Source organism: Mustelus asterias, chromosome 8 (assembly GCF_964213995.1).
Source record: "Mustelus asterias chromosome 8, sMusAst1.hap1.1, whole genome shotgun sequence".
NCBI classification, from domain to species: Eukaryota; Metazoa; Chordata; class Chondrichthyes; order Carcharhiniformes; family Triakidae; genus Mustelus; species Mustelus asterias.
In genome coordinates, this window is record NC_135808.1 from 130,890,923 (window position 1) to 130,917,409 (window position 26,487).

The following is a 26,487-nucleotide window of genomic DNA, read 5'->3' on the forward strand; positions in this document are numbered from 1 at the left end:
TGAATGGTCTCCTTTAGAAGTGTAGGGATTCTGTGTAAACCTCCCAGCTTGATACGCATCTTTTTGAGCACTTGGTGATGAGTGGCTGTTATATTTAGTCTGTCACTATCCTGCTCCTGGACTGAGTGCCAACTTCAGTGCTGCTATTCCTATTTTTGAACACAGGCACATATACACATCAACACATAGACACAGGAGATAACAGACCGACACATCTCAATTCATTAAACGGAGAGAATCACTCACTTGGTTCTTCGTCATAGTTGATATTTTCCAAAAATGTGCTAGCGTGTCGGAAGTCATGACCTCCTCAGCTCCGTCCTCCTTTTATGCAATGTGATGTGCAACCTAGGCTAGTGAGTGGGCCGCATGTTGGTGGCACGGTGGCACAGTGGTTACCGCTGCTGCCTCACAGCTCCAGGGACCTGGGTTCGATTCCCGACTTGGGTCACTGTCTGTGTGGAGTCTGCACGTTCTCCCCGTGTCTGCGTGGGTTTCCTCCGGGTGCTCCGGTTTCCTCCCACACTCCAAAGATGTGCGGGTCAGGTTGATTGGCCACGGTAAATTGACCCGTGGGGTGGGATTTTCTGTCCACGCTCCCACAAAAGCTGAAGAATCCTACCCAAGGTCAACAGACCTTTGCGTTACAATTCCCGTGGCGGGCAGGATGGGAAAGTTCTGGCCTTAGTGTCGGGGGGATGAGCAGGGTAAATAAGTGGTGTTATGGGGATCAGGCCTGGGTAGGATTGTTGTCAGTGCAGGCGCGATGGGCTGAATGGCCTCCTTCTGCACTGTCGGGATTCTATGATTCTATGAAACACCCATGTATTAGTCACATCTGAGAACGCAATGCTCCCTCGGGTTATGAATGGGTTTATAAGCAGGTACAAATCCCCTGTGGAAGGCATATGGAATATTAGTGAATGCGATCTTACAACAGCATCAAGAGAGGCTTTTAGAGGCAATTACAGCCCTCCTACTTTCAGTTTGATTTGTTGGTGACGATAACATTGATTCAGGTTGAGAGCCCTTTAGATGACAAAGAATGCCCTGTGCCCAGGCTGGAATAGCTATCTCATCGCCAGTCAGACGGTGTGATTGTTTCGATGGGGTATATATTTTCAATGTGACAGCCCAGGTCGGGATGTACAGTAAACATGTCTGCTGCTTTGCTTATTAGTCCGGAGGGACTGCCAACAAACAAGGAGCCTGCAGTCTCTTTAATGGTGCTCTGGCTGACAAAGTATTGTAGTGTTTACAATAACCAGCCTGGGCCGGAGAACACGACTGAACGGCATAATGAAGGAGACAAAGCAGCTTCTACTCAGTGGTGTTCATGCTACTCCCTCCGAGGCAGCAGTAACTCACATCCCTACAGCACCTAATGATTTCAGGACATCTCCAGAGCACCTCTCTGCTAATGGAAGTGCATCCTGAAGTGTGGTTACTGTCGCAGCAAGCGCCCACAAACAGCGACGTGACAATGACCAGGTCATCTGCTTTGATGGTGGAGGGATAAAAATCGGGCAGGACATCTGGGCAACTCTACGATAAAAGCAAAATCCTGCGGATGCCGGAATCTGAAACACAAACAGACAATTTGTGAGGGTGGCACGGTGGCCAATTTGTGAGGGTGGCACGGTGGCACAGTGGTTAGCGCTGCTGCCTCACACCATCAGGGACCCGGGTTCAATTCCTGGTCTCGGGTCACTGTCTGTGTGGAGTTTGCACTTTCTCCCCGTGTCTGTGTGGGTTTCCTCCAGTTCTCCGATTTCCTCCCACACCTCAAACATGTGCGGGTTAGGTTGATTGGCCATTCTAAACTGACCGGAGTGTCAAGGGGATTAGTAGGGTTACAGAAAAAGGGCCTGGGTGGGATTATGGTCAGTGCAGACTCGATGGGCCGAATGGCCTCCTTCTGTACTGTACGGATTCTATGATTCTATGAAAATGCTGGAAAACCTCAGTCAGCCAGACAGCAGCTGTGGAGAGAGAATAGAGCCAAAGTTTCGATTCTGGATCTAGACTCGAAACGTTGGCTCTGTTCTCTCTCCACAGATGCTATCAGACCTGCTGAGAATTCCAGCATTTTCCATTTGTGCGTCTGGGGAACTTCGCCGCACCTCTTCAAAATCTTCGATCTTCTACGTCCACCTTAGAAGGCAAATGGGACCTGGGTTTAGCCTTTCAGCTGAAAGATGATGCTTCTGATAGTGCAGCACACCCTCAGTGCTGCTCGTGATGTGCCCCCTTGTAGGTTTTGCTTTCAAGTCTCTACGTGGGGCTCAAACCCACATCTGAACTAAAGACCCGAATGCTGCAAATTGTGCCACCAGCTGGAATTTTAAGTACCTCATCTGTGGGAAAAACCATCCCACTCAATCATGCAGAAGGGCAAAAAGGAAAAGTGAAGGCTCAGCATGGAATGGGATACATCAGGTGGGTATTAAGGAGGTGACAGAACCCACAAACCTTCTCCAGCATCGACAGCTGGGGCCTTTTTTTTAAGCCTTCAATTGGATGGGAGTCACTGGCTGGGCCAGTATTTGTTGCCCATCCCTAATTGCCCCTGAACCAAACGTCTCCTTGGCTGTTTCAGAGGGCAGTTGAGAGTCAGCCACATTGTTGTGGGTCTGGAGTCACGTGTAGCCCATACCAGGTAAGGATGGCAGATTTCTGCAGATGCACCATAGAAAGCATTCTTTCTGGGTGTATCACAGCTTGGTATGGCTCCTGCTCTGCCCAAGACTGCAAGGAACTACAAAAGGTCATGAATGTAGTCCAATCCAACATGCAAACCAGCCTCCCATCCATTGACTCTGTCTACACTTCCCGCTGCCTCGGAAAAGCAGCCAGCATAATTAAGGACCCTACACATCCTGGATATTCTCTCTTCCACCTTTTTCTGTCGGGAAAAAGATACAAAAGTCTGAGGTCATGTACCAACCAACTCAAGAACAGCTTCTTCCCTGCTGCCATCAGACTTTTGAATGGACCTACCTTGCATTAAGTTGATCTTTCTCTACACCCTAGCTATGACTGTAACTCTACATTCTGCACTCTCTTGTTTCCTTCTCTATGAACGGTACGCTTTGACTGTATAGCGTACAAAAAACAACACTTTTCACTGTTTGTTAATACATGTGACAATAATAAATCAAAATTTCCTTCCCTAAAAGACAGTAGTGAACCAGATGGGTCTTTCCAATAATCAGCAATGGTTTCATGGTCATCATTAGACCATTATTAATTCCAGATTTTTTTGTTGGATTCAAATTTTACCATCTGCTGCAGTGGGATTCGAACCTGGGGCTCCAGAGTATTACCCTAAGTGTCTGAATTACAAGTCGAGTAGACAATACCACTACACCACTGCCTGGGTGAGGCTGAGACACTGAAGTCTGAGACAGGCTCAGACGGTTGACCACATCTCCACCGAACGATGCTCTTGGTGATCAAAGTAAAGTTTACTTATTATTGTCACAAGTCAGCTTACATTACCACTGCAATGACGTTACTGTGAAATTCCCCCAGTTGCCACACTCCGGCGCCTGTTCGGGTACACTGAGGGAGAATTTACCATGGCCAATGCACCTAACCAGCACATCTTTCGGAGTGTGAGAAGAAACCGGAGCATCCGGAGGAAACCCACGCAGACAGGGGGAGAGCGCGCAAACTCCGCACAGACAGTGACCCAAGCTGGGAATCGAACCCTGGTCCTTGGTGCTGTGAGGTAGCAGTGCTAACCCACTGTGCTGCCCTGCTGCCCTAGTATCAGCTAGGATATTGTCCTTCTTCGATTCAGTACCTTGAGTTTTCATGCGTCCACGTGGGAGGGCAGACGGGAGCTCAGTTCAACATCTGACCTGACAGATGAGAAAGTCAAATCAAAGTTGAAAGTTTTATTTTGGAATTCAAACGTTACCCTTTAGGAGGTTAGTGGTTAACTGAATGAAAAATATATTCACACTCCATTCAAATTCTGAAGAAAATCAGAGGCCGGTTCAAATCGCTTCCGAAAGAATCGGAACTTGTTGATGGGTGTATAGTCTTAGGAAGTGAATCAATCTTCATTCATGGTTCAAAATAAACAGGCACAATGTGTAATCAATAGACCAGTCAAAGTCCAGGTACATTGAAAACAGTTTGCTGCTGAAAGACTAATGATGCAAGTGCTCAGAAAGCTACACAGCAAGCTGGCTAGCTCTGCACGTGGGAGAGTACCAACATCCCGACCAAACCTTTGATTCATGTCCTGTCACCTCTTTGCCTTCGGTAGATGTTTCTGCCACAGGCTACCCCTCAGCTTCTTTGTGACGTGCCACACAGAAATGTGTTGAATCATTTGGTGACCTGATGAACGTTGAAGGTAAGATTGCAGTCGCCGCTGACTGATTGGCACGGTGGCACGGCGGTTAGCACAGCTGCCTCACAGTGCCAGCGACCCGGGTTCAATTCCCGGGTCACTGTCTGTGTGGAGTTCTTCCCCATGTCTGCCTGGGTTTCCTCCGGGTGCTCAGTTTTCCTCCCAAGGCGTGCTGGTTAGGTGGATTGGCCATGCTAAATTCTCCCTCAGTGTACCCAAACAGGCACCAGAGTGTGGAGACTAGGGGATTTTCACAGTAACTTTATTGCAGTGTTAATGTAAGCCTACCCTGTGGCGATGATAAATCAGCTTAAACTTATTCCTCAACCGACGTTGCTAAAGCAGATTATTTTGTCACTGCTGTTTGTGGGAGCTTGCTGTGTACAAATTGATTGCGTGAGAATTCTACATGAGAATAGTGATGGCATTTCCAAAGTAGTTAATTGGCTGCAAAGCACTTTGGGTTTTGTGAACGGTGCTAGACAAATGCAGAAAGAAAGATTTGTTTCGGAGCTTTGATTCTGTACGTGTGAGGTGGAGATACTGGCATTGGACTGGGGTGGGGCACAGTAAGAAGCCTCACAACACCAGGTTAAAGTCCGACAGGTTTATTTGGAATCACGAGCTTTCGGAGCGCTGCCCCTTTACCAGGCGAGTGGAGGTCGGTTAACCTCATGTACTTGAGAAGTGTAGTCACTGTTGTAATGTAGAAATCGTGGTCGCGCATTTGCACACAGGAAGATCCCACAATGTGATGGTGCCCGCCAGATAATCTCTTTGTCCTGATTCTGAATGAGGGTCAACTAAGTAACAGCCAGGATGGTGGGGAGAACTTCCCCTGCTCTTCAGAATCTAAAATACAACTCTGTTCTTTCTGGGCTCTGGATATCTGCTTTATTAATCAGCTTAGGAATGCCGGAGACGAGGAGAAATTGTCAAGGTCCTTCTTGCGCTGAAAAATGGTTTATGTGAGGCTGGAGTTTAATTTTTCAAAGAAGACTGAAGTAATAAGTTTCAACATATTGTTAGTTTAAGATGTGCTGTTGTGATCAAGGTTACGTGGCGATGGTTTTTTCATGGCTGTGGAACACTTCAGAATGTTCCATTGTAGCAAAAGGAAATTTATAATTGCAACAAATTTCTCTCCCTCTTCCACTGCTTGCTGGGGTACCATTTAACTGGTACTAGTTGGCACCCTCACACCGGCGGAGGGTAATGCTTCTGCCCTGGTGAGGAAGAGCTGAAGGGTTATTTGCACTGAGGGTGTGTCACAGCCATGTCCAGCGTGCCTTTTGGCTCATGTCCTGTGTACCTGTACCTTCCGACACGAGCTGCTGGTCATAAATCAGGGCTGCGAGCTTCCCTTTCACCAAGGGCGATGGTTAGCACCGCTGCCTCACAGCACCAGGGACCCAGGTTCGATTCCCGGCTTGGGTCTCTGTCTGTGTGGAGTTTGCACATTCTCCCGGTGTCTGCGTGGGTTTCCTCCGGGTGCTCCGGTTTCCTCCCGCAGTCCAAAGATGTGCGGGTTAGGTGGATTGGCCGTGATAAATTGTCCCTGAGTGTCAGGGGGACTAGTTAGGGTAAATGCATGAGGTTCTGGAGATCGGGCCTGGGTGGGATTGTGGTCGGTGCAGACTCGATGGGACGAATGGCCTCCTTCTGCACTGTAGGATTCTATGGTTGTATGATAAACCCCAGTGGCTTGGATTGGAAAATTCCATGCATGCACGCGTTTTTGTAAATTCCTGGCTGTCACACAGGGGCTGGAAGTGTAGAATTTCCCGACGTGCTCCCAGGAGCGAGAAAATGGAAAATCCTACCCAGCGACAGAATCTTGGCTGATTTTTAAAAAAGTTCCCTTTCTCTTTCCCTTATTAATTCCATGGGGACGTAGACATACGTCTGCTGCAGCTGCTACAGTGAAGACATAAGTTGACTCAGCACTGACCCAGTGCTGAATCTGTGATCCTTTGGCCATGTGTGACTCTGTTATGCATTGCTATTGGCAGCTGAACAACTTAAGGAGGTTCACAGTTGCACTCCTGAACCTTTTAAGGAGAATACCATGAGTGAGCCCTTTGAGAACCATCTCTGAACCGATGTCCTACGTGGAAATGTTTTGGTGCCAGTTTTGGTTTCATGATCTGGAATCTCCTTGAGATATTTTTTTAATTCACTCTTGGGACGTGCCAGGGCATTGCTGGCATTTGTTGCTCGCCCTTGGTTGCCCTGAATAGGTGGCAACAGAAAGAAACGCTGCAAGCTTCAGTGGAAAGGGGATGGCCTAGTGGTATAATCGCCAGACTATTAATCCAGAAACTCAGCTCATATTCTGGGGACCCGGGTTCGAATCCCGCCACGGCAGATGGTGGAATCTGAATTCATTTAAAAAATCTGGAATTAAGAATCTACTGATGACCATGAAACCATTGTCGGAAAAACCCATCTGGTTCACGAATGTCTTTCAGGGAAAGAAATCTGTTGTCCTCACCTGGTTCGGCCTATGTGTGACTCCAGAGCCACAGCAATGTGGTTGACTCTCAACTGCCCTCCGAAAAGACCTAGGGATGGGCAATAAATGCTGGCCCAACCAGTGACACCCATTTCCCATGAATGAAGAAAAAAAAGCAGTTTGAATCCCTTCACAGGGCAGCTCAGGTTCAACCACCAGGGTCACAATACAATGAGGAACTTTGATTTATGCAACATCATATACAAAAGTGCTTTTGAAGTGTAGCGACAGTTGTGATATATGCAATATGGCAGCCAATTTGTGCACAGCAAGCTCCCACAAAGAGCAACATGTTCACCACCAGAGAATCTTCTTTATAGAAATGATGGTTGAAGGATAAATATCGTCAAATAAGGACAAAAACCCAGCAATGGAACACTCCCTTGGTCAGCCTAGGTATTGTGCTTATAGGGTGGCACAATATAAGTGCCACCCTATAGGCACTTATGGATGGCACTGTGCTTAGCACTGTTGCTTCACAGCGCAAAAGATCCGGGTTTGATTCCAGCCTTGGGTGGCTATCTGTGTGGAGTTGGCACGTTCTCCCCATGTCTGCGTGGGTTTTCCCCAGGTGCTCTGGTTTCTTCCTACAGACCAAAGATGTGTGGGTTAGGTGGATTGGCCATGGTAAACGCCCAGGTGGATGGGCCTGGGTAAGACGCTCTTTTGGAGAGTCGGTGCAGACTTGATGGGCAAAATGGCCTCCTTCTGCACTGTAGGGATTCTATGTGAGCGGGATTTGAACCCAGAATCTTCTGACTCTGAGTCAAGAGGGCTGTCAAGTGAAGCCATGTCCCATGAATGATTGAAAAGTGAGTCATGTCTGGCATGCATATTTTCTCCCTGCAATGACCTTGAGTGAACCAGTTGTCGGTAACGGCTTAAAGAACTCAAATTTCTGCAGTGGGAATTGAACTCGTGTTCTCTGAGGCTATTAGTCCAGGTCTCGCAATAACAAGTGCAGTATCACGAGCGCACTACAGTGCTGAGTTAGCTGATAAAAATATGGAAACCAGAAGCAGGAGTAGGCCATTCGGCCCCTCGAGCCTGCTCCACCATTCATGATGATCATGGCTGATCATCCAAATCAATATCCTGATCCCCTCTTCCCCCATACCCCTTGATCCCTTTAGCCCCAAGAGCTATCTCTAATTTCTTCTTAAAATCAGACGTTTTGGCCTCAACTACTTTCTGTGGTTGTGAATTCCACAGACCACTTCTATCTAGAAGGACAAGGGCAGCAGATAAATAGGAACACAACCACCTGTAAGTTCCCCTCCAAGCCACTCACCAACATGACTTGGAAATATGTCACCGTTCCTTCGCCGTCGCTGGGTCAAAATCCTGGAATTTCCCCCCTAACGGCATTGTGGGTCAACCCACACCATGTGGACTGCAGTGACTCAAGAAAGCAGCTCACCACCACCTTCTCAAGGGCAACTAGGGATGGGCAATAAATGCTGGCCAGCCAGCGACACCCATGTTCCACGAATGAGTAATTTAAAAAAAATAAGGCTTAATGACCTTTGTGTCATTTTCTTTGACATTGGGTCCATTGTGGACTTGTCCCTTTTTGTTTGACGTGTTCAATACCTGACAGTCATGCAGCCAGCCACCATCTAGGTTTGCACATTTGCACTAGGCTTAAGCTCTCCCCCCTCCCCCCAACAAGCTCGTGAGCTCAGGCCTCTCCCATCTGACTGTTGGCATCACAGAGTTGTTGGATTCGTTGGGGAAACATTAGCCTTAGGCCGTTCCGCAAGTCTGCTTTGTGGTGTTGCTGGTGGCTGTGTGGGAAACTGGCAGTATTTGAGCAACATAAAAGAAGCAAAAGAATGACCACTTGGCAGAGTTAGTGAAGGACCGTTGGCAGCTGTTGTCCAATCTCCTAGCAACAAGTCAGGAGAGAAGGTCAACGCAAGGTGGGGAAACAAAATTGCCTTTTTATCCTTTAAGCGTCGATTCAAGAATTATTCGGGGCCGTTGCGCCAAAATAAAAAGCTACCATTGGCTGCTGCAGTAACCTACAAAATAACCGGGATTACATTTTGAAAGAACTGCAGGTAGCTCTGAGGAGCTTGGGGATTTTCGGAGGATGTATAAAGGGTCGTATGAATACAAGATGGTATAGTAAAGACAGGGAAGAAATACAGAGAGCAAGACTCGTGAAAATGGCGACTTTGCAACCTCATGACCTTAATGTAAATTGCAGCCAGTTGAAATATTGTCACTGTTGTGAGATATGTATGTTGGGGGTTTGGGGTGTGTGTTGCTCCTTTAAAGAGTGTAGGTCAAGTGATCCTGAGGGGGTGGGGCAGGGGGAGGGATAGAATCATAGAATCCTACAGTGCAGGAGGAGGCAATTCGGGCCATCGAGTCTGCACCGACCACAATCCCACCCAGACCCTATCCCCATAACCCCAGGCATTTACCCCAGCTAGTCCCCCTGACACTAAGGGTCAATTTAGCATGAACAATCCACCTAACCCGCACATCTTTGGACTGTGGGAGGAAACCGGGGCACCCGGAGGAAACCCACGCAGGGAGGAATCTAATTGCGCAGTCCAGGACAGTGACAGCGATAATAAAGTGTTTCCCAGTGTTTAAGTTTACGAGGCCTACTTGGTGGTTCTTCTTTGCTAAATAGATTTATGACAATCGTTATAATGCGTGGAAAATGGAAGCCAGTTTGCGCATCGCAAGCTCCCACAAGCAACAATGACCAGATGATCTGCTGGGTTTTTAAAATTTCATTTATGGGACATAAGCATCCCTAGATAGACCAGCATTTATTGTCCATCCCTAGTTGTCATTGAGAAGGTGATGGTGACCTGCCTTCTGCACCGTCCCTGTGGTGTAGGTACACCCACAGTGCCATTAGGGAGGAAGTTCCAGGGTTTGGACCCAGTGACAGTGAAGGAACGGTGATATTTTTCTAGTGATATTTAAGAGATAAATATTGGTCAAGAAGAACTTCCCTGCTCTTCTCCATATATCGTCGTGGCATCTTTTACATCTGCCCGGGAGGGCAAGACCATTCCCTAGTTCAACACAGCATTGGAAAGAGGATATCTCCAGCAGTGCAGGTACTGCCCAGGAAGGTCAGCCTGGAGTTTGTGCCAAGTGGGGCTCGAACCCTTGAACCTTTGCCTCAGGTGAATGGATGTCCCAAAGTGCTGTACATCTGTGGAGGCATGTTTGAAGTGTAGTTGCTGCTGCCTGTGAGCCAATAAGTTGCACTATGTGCATAGTAAGATCCCACAAATGAGGGGATGGATCAGTTTATCTATTTTTTTCCAGTGATGACCTTTGGGAGATAAATATTGAGGGATAAATATCGAGCTCTGACGGAGGGTCATCTAGAGGCGAAACATTACTCCATTCTCTCCCCACGGATGCTGTCAGACCTGCTGAGATTTTCCAGCATTTTCTCTTTTTGTGACTGGGGAGAACTCCCCTGCTCCATTTCAAATAGTGTCGTGGAATTCTTTACCTGCTTGGCAGAGCATTGGTTCAGTATCTCACGGCACAGTGGCACAGTGGTTAGCACTGCTGCCTTACAGCGCCAGGGACCTGGGTTCAATTCCGGCCTCGGGTGACTGACTGTGTGGAGTTTGCACGTTCTCCCGTGTCTGCATGAGTTTCCTCCGGGTGCTCCGATTTCCTCCCACAGTCCAAAGATATGCTGGTTCGGTGGATTGGCCATGCTAAATTGACACGAAGAACATAAGAACATAAGAAATAGGAGCAGGAGTAGGCCATCTAGCCCCTTGAGCCTGCCCCGCCATTCAATAAGATCATGGCTGATTTGAAGTGGATCAGTTCCACTTACCCACCTGATCCCTATAACCCCTAATTCCCTTACCGATCAGGAATCCCTAGTGTCAGGGAGATTAGCTGGATAAATACGTGAGGTTGTGGGGATGGGACTTGGGTGGGATTGCGGTCGATGCAGCTTCAATGGGCTGAATGCCCTCCTCCTGCACTGTAGGGATTCTATGATTCTATGACACTGGCCAGTTACATTATGCTTAATTTGATGGTTAATGGCTGAGATGGTTACATTACGAGGATGGGTTGCATACAACGGGCTGTATAAAATTCTAACAGGACTGGACAGGGTAGATGCAGAGAGGATGTTCCCGATGGTGGGGGAGTCCAGAACCAGGGATCACAGTCTGACGATTCGGGGTAGACTATTTAGGACAGAGATGAGGAGACATTTCTTCACCCAAAGAGTGGCGAGCCTGTGGGATTCATTACCACAGGAAGTAGTTGGTGCCAAAACATTGAATGTATTCAATGGCTGGATATAGCACTTGGGGCGAATGGGATCAAAGGTTATGGGGAGAAAGCAGGATTAGGCTATTGAGTTGGACGATCAGCCATGATTGTAATGAATGGCGGAGCAGGCTCGAAGAGCCTCCTGTACCTATCTTCTATGTTTCTAAGGCCACTAGGCCCATCAAGCCTGCCTCACCATCTGATGAGCTCATGGCTGATCTGTGACCATAGATCCCTCAAATGTAGAAGATTAAAGGCTCGCCCAGTTGAGGTGTTCAGAATGATTCAAAGATTTAAGAGCTGCAGATGCCGGAAATGTGAAATAAAAACAGAAATTGCTGGAAAAATCTCCGGTGCTCTGGCGGGAGAAACAGTTACCTTTTCAAGTCTGCGTGACTCTTCTCTCAAAACTTTGAGGGACACATACAAACACAAAATGTCAACTCTGCTTCTCTTGCCAGAGATGCTGCCAGACCTGCTGAGCTTTTCCAGCATTTACTGTGATTAAAGAATTTGTTGGGATGGTTAACTGTGTTAACTCTCGTAACATTGAAGAAGTATTTAGATATTCACTTGCACTGCTGTACCCTCCATGGCCACGGCCAAGAGCTGGAAAGTGGGATGAGCGTAGGCAGATCTTTGTTGACCGGCATGGGCAAGATGGGCCGAATAGCCTCCTTCTGTGCTGTAAACGTAGATGAATCTGGACTTCATGAGTTTAGGGTTGCACGGTGGCACAGTGGTAAGCACTGCTGCCTCATAGCGCTAGGGACCCAGGTTCGATTCTGGCCTTGGGTGACTGTGTGGAGTTTGCAAGCTCTCCCCGTGTCTGCGTGGGTTTCCTCCAGGTGCTCCGGTTTCCTCCCACAGTCAAAAAATGTGAAGGTTGGGTTGATTGGCCATGCTAAATTGCCTCTAGTGCCAGGGGAATAGCAGGGTAAATATGTGGGGTTACAAGGATAGGGCCTGGGTGGGATTGTGGGGGCCGGTGCAGGCTTGATGGGCCGAATGGCCTCCTACTGCACTGTAGGGATTCTATGATTCTACGCTCCTCCCACTCTCCAAAGATGTGTAGGTTAGGTGGATTGGCCATGCTAAATTGACCCTTAAGGAGATTTCGGGAGATTTGCAGGATAAATAGGTGGGGTTACGGGGATAGGGCCTGGGTGGGATTGTGGTTGGTGCAGACTCGATGGGCCGAATGGCCTCTTTCTGCATTGTAGGGATTCTATGAGTCTATGAAAACTATTTGCTCTGGTGGGGGAGCCCAGAGAAAGGGTGTATAATGTTTAAAATTAAAGCTATTAGAAGCACTTCATCAACCAACAGTTAATGGAAATCCGGATGCACCATCATTGAATGAAATTGCAGTGGGACAGGCTCGGGAGGGCTAAATATTTCCCCCCTCCACCCTTTTCCTGGTTATATGATGAGAACACTGAGCACCAAACGGGTTAAGAAATTTGACCTGGTTTCTTTGTGCAAATGAATGAAATCGTCGCCGTCTTATCTCAATTTGTTTCCAAACTGCTGAGCAAATAGTCATTGATTTTTGAAGTTAATTTTTTTCCAGTGATTCTCACATTTATTACTCCGAACTCTCCAGACGTTTCGAGCTTGGTTGCAAGGCAGCTGTTTCCTGCTGTTGGACAAACCATGAGGACAGCACGCAACAACTGGCACGGGTGGCACAGTGGTTAGCACTGCTGCCTCACAGCGCCAGGGACCCGGGTTCAATTCCCGGCTTCGGTCACTGACTGTGTGGAGTTTGCACATTCTCCCCGTGTCTGCGTGCGTTTCCTCCGGGTGCTCCGGTTTCCTCCCACAGTCCGAAAGACGCATGGTTGCGTGCATTGGCCATGCTAAATTCTCCCTCCATGTACCCGAACAGGCGTCGGAATGTGACGACTCGGGGAATTTCACAGTAACTTCATTGCAATGTTAATGTAAGCCTTACTTACAACTAATAAATAAACAATCAAATTTAATAGGGTGCCCACCCTGCCCCTGGTGACCTACGTCACGGGAACCCAGACACCGGCCTCGCTGATGTACACGGGCTTCAACTTCAGCACCAAAGCTGTTTTACTTTGCACATTTCTCTGCTGCCAATCTGTGTCCCTCTTTAAAACAATTCGCTCTGGACAGTCGAGCCTTGTGGTATGGAAGGAGCTCTTTTGGTTCACTGCAGCTCCGCCGACTCCCTGAAAGAGTGGTGTAATTCATCCCACTCCCTGACTGGGCTTTTCCAGTCCCGCTGCATCGTCACGGGCGGCTCAGGAAAATTTGGGAGAGTGACCCAAAGTCAGTTGATGTCCGCCACTGGCAAAGCTAAGTAATCCAGCTCCCTGACGCTCAGTCCCGAACACTCTCCAATTTTAGCTATGAGGAGAGGTTGGATAAACTTGGTTTGTTCTCACTGGAACGACAGAGGTTGAGGGGTGACCTGATAGAGGTTTACGGGATTATGAGTGGCATGGACAGAGTGGATAGTCAGATGCTCTTTCCTAGGGTAGAAAGGTCAAGTACTCGGGGACATAGGTTTAAGGTGCGGGGGGAAAAGTTTAGAGGAGATGTGTGAGGCAAGTCTTTTACACAGAGGGTGGTGAATATCTGGAACGTGTTGCCCGGGGAGGTGGTGGGAGCGGGTACGATAGCGGCATTTAAGGGGCATCTAGACAAATCCATGAATAGGATGGGAACGGAAGGATATTGACTCGGTCAGTACATACGGTTTTAGTTTAGGCAGGCATCATGATCGGCGCAGGCTTGGAGGGCCAAAGGGCCTGTTCCTGTGCTGTACTGTTCTTTGTTATGTCCTTTTGACTTTCTTAACCAATGGTCTGAACTGCCCTTTAATTCAGTGGTGCTGCCTTCCAGATCCTCATAGGCCGGTGAGTAACAAAGGGCGGGATTTTCCGAGCCCACTGACCTTCCCCTCGGCTCTGTATTTTCCAGCAGAGAAATCTTGCCCTTGGCTGCACGTTGGTGTTATCCAGACCCGCCAGTGGTGGTTTGTGTGGCTGGCAACCCTCCACCGCGGGAGTGGGCAGTTGGGGGAGAGCGGTGGGGGGAGGTGGAGGGTGGGGAGCGGAATCGCCATTGGCAGAACCAGAAAAACCCTGTTGGCAGGAAGGGCCGGAAAATTCAGCCCATAATCTCATCTCGGTTTAAAGTTTATTTATGAGTGTCACAAGTAGGCTCACATTAACATTGCAATGAAGTCACTGTGAAAATCCCTTAGTCGCCATACTTTGACAAAGGGCCATCTGGACTCGAAACATCAGCTCTTTTCTCTCCTTACGGATGCTGCCAGACCTGCTGAGATTTTCCAGCATTTTCTCTTTTGGTTTCAGAGTCCAGCACCCGCAGTAATTTGCTTTTCTCCTGCCTACCTGTGTCCACTGCCACAGTGTCTCTCTGTATACCCCGGCCGGAATTCTTCATCATTGGACCCCCCCCCTCCGGCTGCCACTGTCAGTGAGAACGGAGAATTTGGCACTCAGCCAAAACTTCATTCACCGCAGCGGGATCGGAGAATCACAGCCACGGGTGAGGTCGGAGAATTCCGGCCCCCTGTGTGGAAGCTTGCTGTGCACATATTGGCTACATTACAAGAGTGACTACCCTTGAAAAGTCCTCCATTGGCTCTGAAGCACTTTGGGACATCCCACGACAGTGAAATTCGCTCCGTAAAGGCAAAGGTAAACCAGCCTCCCATCTATTGACTCTGTCTACACTTCCCGCTGCCTCGGCAAAGCAGCCAACATAGTTAAGGACCCCACGCATTCTCTCTTCCACCTTCTTCCATCGGGAAAAAGATACAAAAGTCGGAGGTCACGTACCAACCGACTCAAGAACAGCTTTTTCCCTGCTGCCGTCAGAGTTTTGAATGAACCTATCTTGCATTAAGTTGATCTTTCTCTACACCCGAGCTATGACTGTAACACTACATTCTGCACCCTCTCCTTTCCTTCTCTATGAACGGTATGCTTTGTCTGTGCAGCGCGCAAGAAACAATACTTTTCACTGAATGCTAAAACATGTGACAAATAATAAATCAAATCAAATCAAAATCTTTCTTCCTTCCAACGTGCTGCCCAGCATTTCCCACTCCCTGTGAACCCGCCACAGAAGGATCTAGAAATATACTGCCAAGTGCCTTTCACAGTTGAATTGGGTGCAACGTGAATAGTTGAGGCACCCACCCACCATTGCGTTTTGCAGAATTTCTAGTGCCAACACTTGAATGGGTTTGAAATTGGGCTCTTTCAGCCTTTGAGATGCGGCATTGTAGTTTTTCTTTCTAGATTAGTAGAGTAATTTATTATACAGCAAACAGCAGTGCTTGCTTACCTGTCGCAACTCTGTGATCGCATTTCAGTGCGATCAGCAGAGCGGCTCAGTAACCATTAGAATGATTAATCTGGATACATTGCCGCAAAACAGTTGCAACCGGTAGCGCGGGGTATGGTGGGGGGGGTGGAAATGGGTTTATGGTTGATCCATCTAACTTTTAAGGTAATAATTTGTCAATTTTTAGGGTTTGTTCTCTCGACCGTCCCAGAACGTTACCGTCTTGCTTGAGAAAGCTTAGCTTATTAAAGAACAAGTTGTTTTTTCATTAGATATTTATCGCCGGACAGTGATAAACCTGAGAGCTTCGACATGTCGTTTTTGCTGATAAGAATTAGCGTGATGCTTTGATAGGCCAGGTGTGACTCTCCTTTTTAAAAAAAAAGTCAATATTTGAGGTGGTGTATTTAAAGATAGTTGGCTGAAGAATGCGCAGCAGAGCACGTTATCAAATTAAATGTCCCAGAAACAGGGAGGATGTCATTGCCGGTTGAAGTCGGCAGTTATGCCCAAAGGAGATTAAATCTTTACAGCTTTTCATCCCACTGCTTTCCCAAATTAGGGATATATTCTTCTTCTTGTGGACCTTGTCTGCTCTTCAGTGTGTTCGCTGGTTGCATGTGAAAACTCACAGTCCCACCCCCCAACACTCCCACAGTATTCTCCATTCCTCACCTGAGGATGTTGACTCGCGCTGGGGTGCGGTAACAAGAATATTGTTTCCAATCGCTTCAGCAGTCTTCATGTCTGATTCCCTACACTTGAACCCAGTTCTGGCTTTCCTCTATTTTTGCAAGCAGAGGCATGGATGCATTTATCGACCCTGTAGAGTACAAGATGAGGCCATTTAGCCCACCTCCAAAGCCAGGATTGTGGGTTCATGTCCCATCTAGGGTGTTGCTAGTTTGGAGGCGGCGCAGTGGCACAGTGGTTCGCACTGCTGCCTCACAGCACCAGGGACTTGGGTTCAACCTCTCGGGTCACTGTCTGTGTGGAATTTGCACGTTCTCCCTGTGTCTGCGTGGGTTTCCACCGGGTGCTCCGGTTTCCTCCCACAGTCCAAAGAAAGGCAGGTTAGGTTGGCCATGATAAATTTACCCTAGTGACGGGGGACTAGTACAGTAAATATGTGGGGTTACGGGTCTAGGACCTGGGTGAGATTATGGTTGGTGCAGACTCGATGGGCTGAATGGCCTTCTTCTGCACAGTAGGGATTCTATTCTATGACTCTAAGTTTCTGTGCTTGTTCCCTGTAAGAGCGATTAGAACCATAGAATCCCTGCAGTACAGAAGGAGGCCATACGGCCCATCGAGCCTGAATTGACAACAATCCCACCCTATCCCATGTATTTACCCTGCTAATCCCCCTGAAACTAGGGTGAATTTAACATGGCTAATCAACCTAACCCGCACACCTTTGGATTGTGGGAGGGAACCGGATCAGCCAGAGGAAACCCACGCAGACACGGGGAGAATGTGCAGACGAAGACCCAAGCCGGCAGTCGAACCCGGGTCCTTTGTGCTGTGAGGCAGCAGTGCTAACCACTGTGCCATCATGCCTGCTCCCTCTCCTCTTTTCCCCATAGCCCTGTGAACCGATCCTCATCAGAAAGTGATCCAATTCTCTTTCCGAAGCTCTGACTGAACTTGCCTCTACCACGCTCTCCAGCAGTGCAATCCCGACCCTAAACCCTCACCATGTAAAAGAGATTTTCCTCAGGTCGCCCCTGCTTCTTTTGCCAAATAGCTTAAGTCGGTGCCCTCTGGTTCTTGATCCTTCCACCAAGGGAATGCCACGGTGGCACAGAAGTTAGCACTGCTGCCTCACAGCGCCATGAGCTTGGGTTTGATTCCCAGCTTGGGTCACTGTCTGTGCGGAGTTTGCACATTCTCCCCATGTCGGCGTGGGTTTCCTCCGGGTGCTCTGGTTTCCTCCCACAGTCCAAAGGTGTGCAGGTCAGGTTGATTGGCCATGTTAAATTAACCCTTAGTGTCCCAAGATGGGTACATTGGGGGGATTACCGGGGTAAATAAATGGGGTTATGGGTAAGACTGGGCAAGATTTGGTGTAGATACGATGGGCTGAATGGCCTCCTTCTGCACTGTAGGGATTCTATGTTCCTCCCCATTTACCCAGTCCAGACTCTCATTCATATACATGTATAGAAATACACACACACAAGAAGTAAAGGGTACGCCATTCAGCCCTTCAAGTCGGTTTTGCCGTACAATACTATTATGGCTGACTCTCTAACTCAACACTACCCCCTACGCTATCTCCAAACCCCTTTAATTCCCATTTGTGTCAAAAACATAAGCACACCATTGTACACGTGTACACAAGTTCCAAACCTGGGCAACATATTTCTCTCTCAACATTCAGTTTATCTCCCTGTGTCACTGATATCTCCAGCAATGGCCGACAGGCACTGAAACGGGTCACCTCCATTCAGAAATTGACCCTGGGGACCTTCCCAGTGTCAAGGCACTGAGGTCAAATGTAGCACATTTTAAAAAAAACACACAAGAGTGTCAAAGCCTCCATGTGGAATCTGTTGTCGGCTCTCATGTTAATGGTTAATCGCTCCGCATTGTTCTGTCTTGTACTCTGTGCTGGTAGCAAAGGGTCATTTAATAAGTGATTACGGGTGTCATCCCACTGGCATCTGATAATCATAGAATCCCTACAGTGCAGAAGGAGGCCTTTCAACCCTTCAAGCCTGCACTGACAACAGTCGCACCCTGGCCCCATGCCCGTAACCCCATGTATTTTCCCTGCTGGTCTCCTCTGACACTAAGAGGCAATTTAGCTTGACCAGTGCACCTAACCCGCACATCTCACCCGAACCACATTGCATTCATTGTTTTCGCACACTTCCTTTAAGTGTGTCCCACCCCTGGCACAGAGGTGGGTGGTGGCACTCCGAGTGCCACTTTCTGCTGAGAGCCTTGAACGCACACTCCAAAGATGTGTGGGTTAGGTGGATTGGCCATGGTAAATTGCCCCTTGGTGTCAGGGGGATTAGGAGGGTAAATAGGTGGGGTTAAGGGGACAGGGTTAGGATGGGATTTTGTCGGTGCGGGCTGAATGGCCTCCTTCTGCACTGTTGAGATTCAATGATTCTATAACTCAGTCTTGATCATGCATCGAGGCTGCAACCTCCTCCGGCTGCCTGGCTCAACGTCACACTGAGTGGTGCATTTAACCAATTAAGCCACTGTGCGAGCTACGTTCCAACCTTTTGTGAGCGCAGGATGTCAACTGCATTAGGGTTAAATTTGCAGAATAAACCCTTGTAATCCTGGGATGCTGGCCCGGAGCCAATGTAAATCCATCCCTTGCCTGGAAACAGCTGTCCGACTGGCACTGCTGCGGTGCGAACCCTTCTGGGCCCGAGACTGGTCAATGATCTAATTGTGAATTTTGCAGCATGACGCACCAACACTCGCACGTGCATTTGGTTTAGTCGGTTAAGTGTGGCCCTATTGTGGGGTAACACATCATGAATTATTCTTGGAAGGCCCTGATTTTATAAAGTGGATGAAAGTGTGCACGTTGCGACTGGAAGAGGCCCAATTAATAGCGGTGGGGATCATTAAAAGTTAAAAAAGTGTCGGCTTGGCTCAGTTGGTGGCATTCTCGCCTCTGGGTCACAGGGTTACGGGCACATATACCAGCCCAGCACTTGAACACATCATCCGTCTCTTTTCATTTGTTTCCTCCCTTTGTATCTTTGACCAAGCAATTCCGCTTTGGGGGCAATTAGAAAATTTCCTCCAAAACGCGCTGGTCAGATGGTACTTCATGTTTCTGTCTAGGTTAATTTGCATAATTATGACTGGAAGTTCTTCCTCGGGCCCGTCGTCTGAACAAAAACAAAACACTTTTAATAAGGATGCGCAGTCCTGCATTTGTGAGAAACTTGATTTTAAAATAACTTAAAAATAACGGCGCTGAACTATTTAAATAATTTTGCGTTTGTGAGTCAGTGCCTGGTAAATTAAATATTTTTTCAAGGTGAAAAAAGAAACCTTTCAAATCTGCTGACGGGGGGATTCTAAAGATGTGCGTGTTAGGTCGATCGGCCATTTTAAATTGACCCTTAGGCTCTGATTTTACTGGCAAGGCCGCCCCCGAAATCGGGGGGTGGGTGAGGCTCGCAGAACGGCATTCCCCGTTGGCCTCGGGTGCGATCTGACGAGCCTCGGGCAGCCGTGCCGGTAAAATCAGGGCCTTAGTGTCAGGGGATTAGCAGGGTAAATACGTGGGGTTACGCGGATAGGGTGGGATTGCGGTTGGCGCAGGCTTAACGGGCCGAATGGCCTCCTTCTGCACTATCGGGATTCTATGATTCCATGAGTGCACCTCAGAAAACAAATGTAATTTGAAAAACCTTGCCAAACCCGCAGGATTGGTGGAATTTTGGCTTGCAGGGCATAGCCAGTTTTGTGGGCGGAGTTAACCTGGTTGAATTGGATCTTGAGCCAGTGCGAAAGGCTGTGGAGAGGATGAACCCAAGTTGTCTTGGTCTAACGCTGCTTTGACGCTTAAAACTCCGAATTTGATTTGGTTTGATTTGATTTATTATTGTCACATGTATTAACAAACAGTGAAAAGTATTGTTTCTTGTGCACTGTACAGACAAAGCATACTGTTCATAGAGAAGGAAAAGAGAGAGTGCAGAATGTAGTGTTACAGTCATAGCTAGGGTGTCGAGAAAGATCAACTTAATGCGAGGTAAGTCCATTCAAAAGTCTGATGGCAGCAGGGAAGAAGCTGTTCTTGAGTCGGTTGGTACATGACCTCAAATCTATTTCCCGACGGAAGAAGGTGGAAGAGAGAATGTCCGGGGTGCGTAGGGCCCTTAATTATGCTGGCTGCTTTTCTGAGGCTGCAGGAGGTGTGAACAGAGTCAATGGATGGGAGGCTGGTTTGCGTGATGGATTGGGCTACATTCACGACCTTTGTAGTTTCTTGTGGCCTTGGGCAGAGCAGGAGCCATACCAAGCTGTGATACAACCAGAAAGAATGCTTTCCATGGTGCATCTGTAAAAGTTGGTGAGAGTCGTAGCTGATCTGCCAAATTTCCTTAGTCTTCAGAGAAATTAGAGGCATTGGTGGACTTTCTTAACCATAGTGTCGGCATGGGGGCACCAGGATAGGTTGTTGGTGATCTGGACACCTAAAAACTTGAAACTCCATGGCTCTTTGGATTGGTTTGGTCAGTTTTGCTGGGCCCAGAACCTCTCTTCCTTTTCTCTGAAGTGAGTGACTGCTGCTTTGTCGGGAAACGCGACAGCCATTTCTGCACATGGGACAGTCCCGCAAATGATAACGAGATGAATAACCAGTCAGTCTTGTTTGGTTGGTTTCGCTGGAGAAGCGTTTTGACCAGACTACAATATCAGTAATAGCCACTTGATTAAGCAGAGTGGCCTTGGCTCAGCTGATTGGATTGTTTCAATAGCTGGTCAGACATGGAGGCTGTTACTTGAAACATACTCAGTCACAAATTATATGGTCAGCCTTGTAAATAAAGATATGACGTGACCTTCCTTTCATTATCTGTGTCATCTCATTACAAAAGTGTCTCTGAGAGGAATGCACCTCATAGTCACTGTAACACTGTCAACAAAGGTTCCCCTATTGGTTTTAAGCCTTTCATATATTTGAATTGAATTGGTTAATTTGATCTATTAATGCCACATGTATTGTGGTGCAGTGAAAAGTATTGTTTCTTGCGAGCTATACAGAAAAAACATACCGTTCATAGCTTAATTTAATAATTTTATTTATTAGTGTCACAAGACGGCTTACATTAACACTGCTATGAAGTTACTGTGAAAATCCCCGAGTCGCCACACTTCGGCGCCTGTTCGGGTACACTGAGGGAGAATTTAGCATGGCCAATGCACCCTAATCAGCACGTCTTTCGGACTGTGGGAGGAATCCGGAGCACCCAGAGGAAACCCACACAGACACGGGGAGAACGTGCAGGCTCCGTACGGACAGTGACCCAAGCCAGGAATTACACGGAATCATAGAAGATAGGGGCAGGAGGAGGCCATTTGGCCCTTCGAGCCTGCTCCTCCATTCATCATGATCGTGGCTGATTGTCCAACTCAGTAGCCTAATCCTGCTTTCTCCCCATAACCTTTAATCCCATTCGCCCCAAGTGCTATATCCAGCCGCCTCTTGAATACATTCAATGCTTTGGCATCAACTACTTCCTGTGGTAACGAATTCCACAGGCTCACCACTCTTTGGGTGAAGAAATGTCTCCTCACCTCCATCTTAAATGGTCTGCCCTGAACCGTCAGACTGTGACCCCTAGTTCCGGACTCCCCCACCATCGGGAACATCCTCCCTGCATCTACCCTGTCTAATCCTGTTCGAATTTTATAAGTCTCTCAGAGATCCTCCTCTCATTTGTCTGAACTCCAGCGAAAACAATCCTAATCTAGTCAATCTCTCCTCGTACAAATCAAGCCCTGGCTCTGTGAGGCAGCAGTGCTAACCACTCTGCCACCATGCTGCCCCATAGAAAACATAGACAAGATAACATTGCTATTTGTCCAATGAAAGTGGGTGATTTTGTAAAACAAAAGAAAAAGAAAGAAGAGAAAGACTTACATTTACATAGCGCCTTTCACATCCAGCGGATGCCTCAAAAGCGTTTTACAGACAAAGAACTGCTTTGTGAAGTGCAGTCACTGTTGTAATTTAGGAAACATGGATACCAATTGGTGAACGGTAAGTTCCCACAAGCAGCGATGTGGTAATAGCCAGACAATTTGACTTTTGTGATGCTATTTGAGGCCAAGACACTGGCGACCAAGATAACTTCTCTGCTCTTCTCTGAATTCGTACCATCCCTCCCCTCCCTCCCCTTCCTCCCCTCCCTCCCCTCCCTCCTTGGGACGGCAGATTGGTATTCAGTTTACAGGAAAGGGTTTAACGAGATGAATTTGTTGCAAAAGGACATTTTAAAACGCCACTACCCATATCCGCGTTACCAGTCCTCACTTCCATGTAACCTTCCAAGTTCTCTATGCACTGCCCAAACTGGCCTCTTGGACATTAAGCTCTCCATTAATGGCCCCTGTCCTCGGCTGCCAAGGCTCAAAGCTCTGGAATTCTTTCCTTTAACCTCCTCTGGCTTTTCACATGCTCCTTAAAATTTATCCTCTTTGACTTGGTTTCGGTTAGTGATCCGAATATCTCGGTGGCACAGCGGTTAGCACTGCTGCCTCATGGCACCAGGGACCCGGTTTGATTCCGGCCTCGGGTCACTCTCTAGTTTAAAGGTTAATTTATTAGTGTCACAAGTTGGCTTACATTAATACTGTAATGAAGTTACTGCGAAATTCTCCCAGTTGCCATACTCCGGCGCCTGTTCGGGTACACTGAGGGAGAATTTAGCATGGCCAATCCACCTAACCAGCACGTCTTTCGGACTGTGGGAGGAAACCGGAGCACCTGGAGGAAACCCATGCAGACACGGGGAGAACGTGCAAACTCCACACAGACAGTGACTTAAGCTGGGAATCAAACCTGGGTCCCTGGCACTATGAAGTGTCTTTATATGCCCTGTTTGTGAACAGAATTCCCACTCACCTGAAGAAGGGGCTTGGGGCTCCGAAAGCTTGTGTGGCTTTTGCTACCAAATAAACCTGTTGGACTTTAACCTGGTGTTGTTAAACTTCTTACTATGAAGCAGCAGTGCTAACCACTCTGCCACCGTGTCTTCTCTGGCTTTTCACATGCTCCTTAAAATTTACCCTCTTTGATTTTGTTTCAGTTAGCGATCCTAATATCTAAGTGACGCAGTGGTTAGCGCTGCTGCCTCACAGCGCCAGGGACCCGAGTTCGATTCTGGCCTCGGGTCACTGTCTGTGCGGAGTTTGCAAGTTTTCTCTGTGTCTGCGTGGGTTTCCCCCGGGGGCTCCAGTTTCCTCCCACACTCCAAAGATGTGCGGGTTAGGTGGATTGGCCACGCTACATTGCCCCTTAGTGTCAGGGAAATTAGTAGGGTAAATTGCTAGATTGCCGCTTGGTGTCAGGAGGGTTAGTGGGGTAAATGTGTGGGGAGACAGGGATAGGGCCTGTGGTCGGTGCAGACGTGATGGGCTTGAATGGCCTCCTTCTGCACTGTAGGGTTTCTATGAAATACATCGGGTTACGGGGAGGGGGCCTGGGTGGGATTGTTGCCGGTGCAGGCTCGATGGGTCGATTGGCCTCTTCTGCATTGTAGAGATTCTATGGTCTCCTTATGTGGCTCCTTGAAAAATGTTGCTCGATGAAACTCCTGTGAAGTGCCTGGGGGCATTTTACTATTTTATAGATGCCAGATAAATGGACGTTCTTGTACTGCAGAATTATACATTGTCATTCTGCACCTTCAAGAGTTAATTAGTAGGTTCCAAGGTGCCGTAAAGATGGGAGGCTTCAGGCATGCGTCATCAGAAGAGCCAAAAATGAAGTGTACGCTGAACACTCCAGGGTACTGATGTCAATCAGGTCGGTCTGGTTGCTGAGATAATGGTGATTTAAAACTGGGTTGCCGGCAAGGGCAGTTTAGGCCAGAATTGCAGACTCTCTTAAAGACAGACTGACTCTGTAATGAGAAGGCGGCAGGGTTGGTATGTTGGAAAACTCATCTCTAATGGGGCAGAAGGTTTTCTGAATCTGATCTTGTGTTGTGATCTTCTCTGAGGAACCCACATCGAAACCCCCAGGATGAAAGCCCATCAGCGGCAAATCACTCAAAACGCCCACGTTCGCTGAATGTCAAAATAAGAGGATCTTTTAAAAAAGGATCAATTTGACTTGGATGTAAACATACAAAATCTACCCCTTTTATGTCTTAATACATTTTGCCTCGGAACTATATTTAATGGGATAATTCTATTAATCCATCAATCATTGGAGTATGAAGTAAAATGCATTTGTCATATACATTACGTTCACTTTGCCATATAATTTCTGGCATTAATTCATCCCTTGAAAAAGTTTACAGTGTTTTAGAGTTTGTGAGGACTGCGCATTCTATTTAATCATGGCGCAGTGTCCCACTGCTGCCTCACAGCGCCAGGGACCCGGGTTCAATTCCCAGCTTGGGTCGCTCTTTGTGCAGAATCTGCCCTGTTCTCCCCGTGTCTGCGAGGATTTCCTCCGGATGCTCCAGTTCCTTCCACAGTCTTAAATCGTGCTGGTTAGGTGAATTGGCCATGCTAAATTCTCCCTCAGTGTTACCCGAACACTCGCGGAGTGTGGCGACTTGGGGATTTTCACAGTAACTTCCTTGCAGTGTTAATGTAAGCCTACTTCTGGCAATAAATAAACTTAATAAAGCGCTTGCAGACCACACATGGCATTGTTCTTGAGTTAAGTCAGATGGCATGTGTGATTTTTTTAAGTGACGATGGGTTTGCTCGCTATGCTTCTGCTGCTGAATTGGAGCGATCTTTAACATGTCCTGTTGCTTTAACAAACACTTGAATCTCACCGATTTAAATTCTGATGTCTGATAAAGCTTGAAACGTAGAAAATTTTCCAGCACAGACGCAATTGCTGCTCATAAGTAAATTTGCAGGTTGAATAATATATACAGGGACATTGGCTTTAGGAGCAAGTGAGGCCATTCAGCCCTCTCAGCCTGTTCTGTCACTCAATCATGGCTAATCTGGTTATGGTCTCAACTCCATTTTGCCATCTGCATTCCCTCCATCTCCTCTCACCTTGACTCCCTTTGTCTATCTCAAATCTAATTCTACATTGAATAAATTCTTTGACCCAGCCTGCCTTGCTCCCTGGGGCTGAGAAGTTCACATGCTAACAACACTTGAAGGGAAAAAGAATCCTCCTCCTCTCTATCTTAAATGGTAGACCTTTTACTCTTAAACTGTGCCCCCTGGTTTTATTCTCTCCAACAAGGGGTCGGTTTGGCTCAGTTGGCTGGACGTCTGGTTAGCAATGCAGAGTAATGCCAACAGCGCGTGTTCAAATCCCGTACTGGCTGAGGTTATTCATGAAGGCCCCACTTTATCAACGTTGACCCTCATCTGAGGTATGGTGAATCTCAGGTTAACTCACCATCAGTCAGCTTTCCCTCCCTCAAAGTGGCGGGCAGCCGACAGTCATCTGGGTCTATGGCGCCTTTACCCTTACGATGGGAAACATCCTCCTGGTATCTATCCTAGCAAACCTCCTCAGGATCTTACATGTTTCAATCAGATCACTTCTCATTCTTCTACACTCCAATGGGCATGGTATGGAATGTTTTTATTCAGAAGATGGGGAGAGAGCAGCAAGACAAAACAAAAGGGATGCAAGAGATTGAAAGGATCAATAGAAGTTGGTTGGCCAGTGAACAGGAGGTGATAGAGACTGTGAAGTTTGTTTTTATTCATTCTTGGGATGTAGGCATCACTGGCTGGGCCAAGATTTATTGCCCATCCCGAAGGACATTTAAGAATCAACCACATTGCTGTGGACCTGGAGTCATATATAGGCCAGATCAGGTAAAGGCAGCAGATTTCCATCCCTAAAAGACATTAGTGAACCAGATGGGTTTTTCCGACAATCGACAATGGCTTCATGGTCATCATTAGACCGTTAATTCCAGATTGTTATTGAGTTCAAATTTCACCATCTGCTATGGTGGGATTCAAGCCTGGGTCCCCAGCGCTTTACCCTGGCATCTCTCGATTACTAGTCGAATGACAATACCACTGCTACCCCCTCAAGTGGAATGTTTTGGGTGAAAGCACAGTGAAAGGAACTATACCCGAATGGTATAATTCCAGATCGACTTAGCACATTGCATTTTGGAAAATTGAATAGGTTCATTTACTGGGAATCCTCCAATCTTCCCCATTTGTGCTATTCACTGTGCCCAGACAATGCCAGTGTGCCAGAGCGGAAATCCAATACTAGGGGGCATAAGTTTAAGGTGCGAGGGGC

At 47.6% G+C, this 26,487-nt stretch overlaps 1 protein-coding gene across 1 annotated transcript in view; it reads left to right on the top strand.

Moving 5' to 3' along the window:
• The window catches only part of LOC144497781 (adhesion G protein-coupled receptor L2-like), a 510,506-nt gene that overhangs the window by 268,438 nt on the left and 215,581 nt on the right, over positions 1–26,487 (top strand). The gene's annotated exons all lie outside the window — the stretch shown is intronic.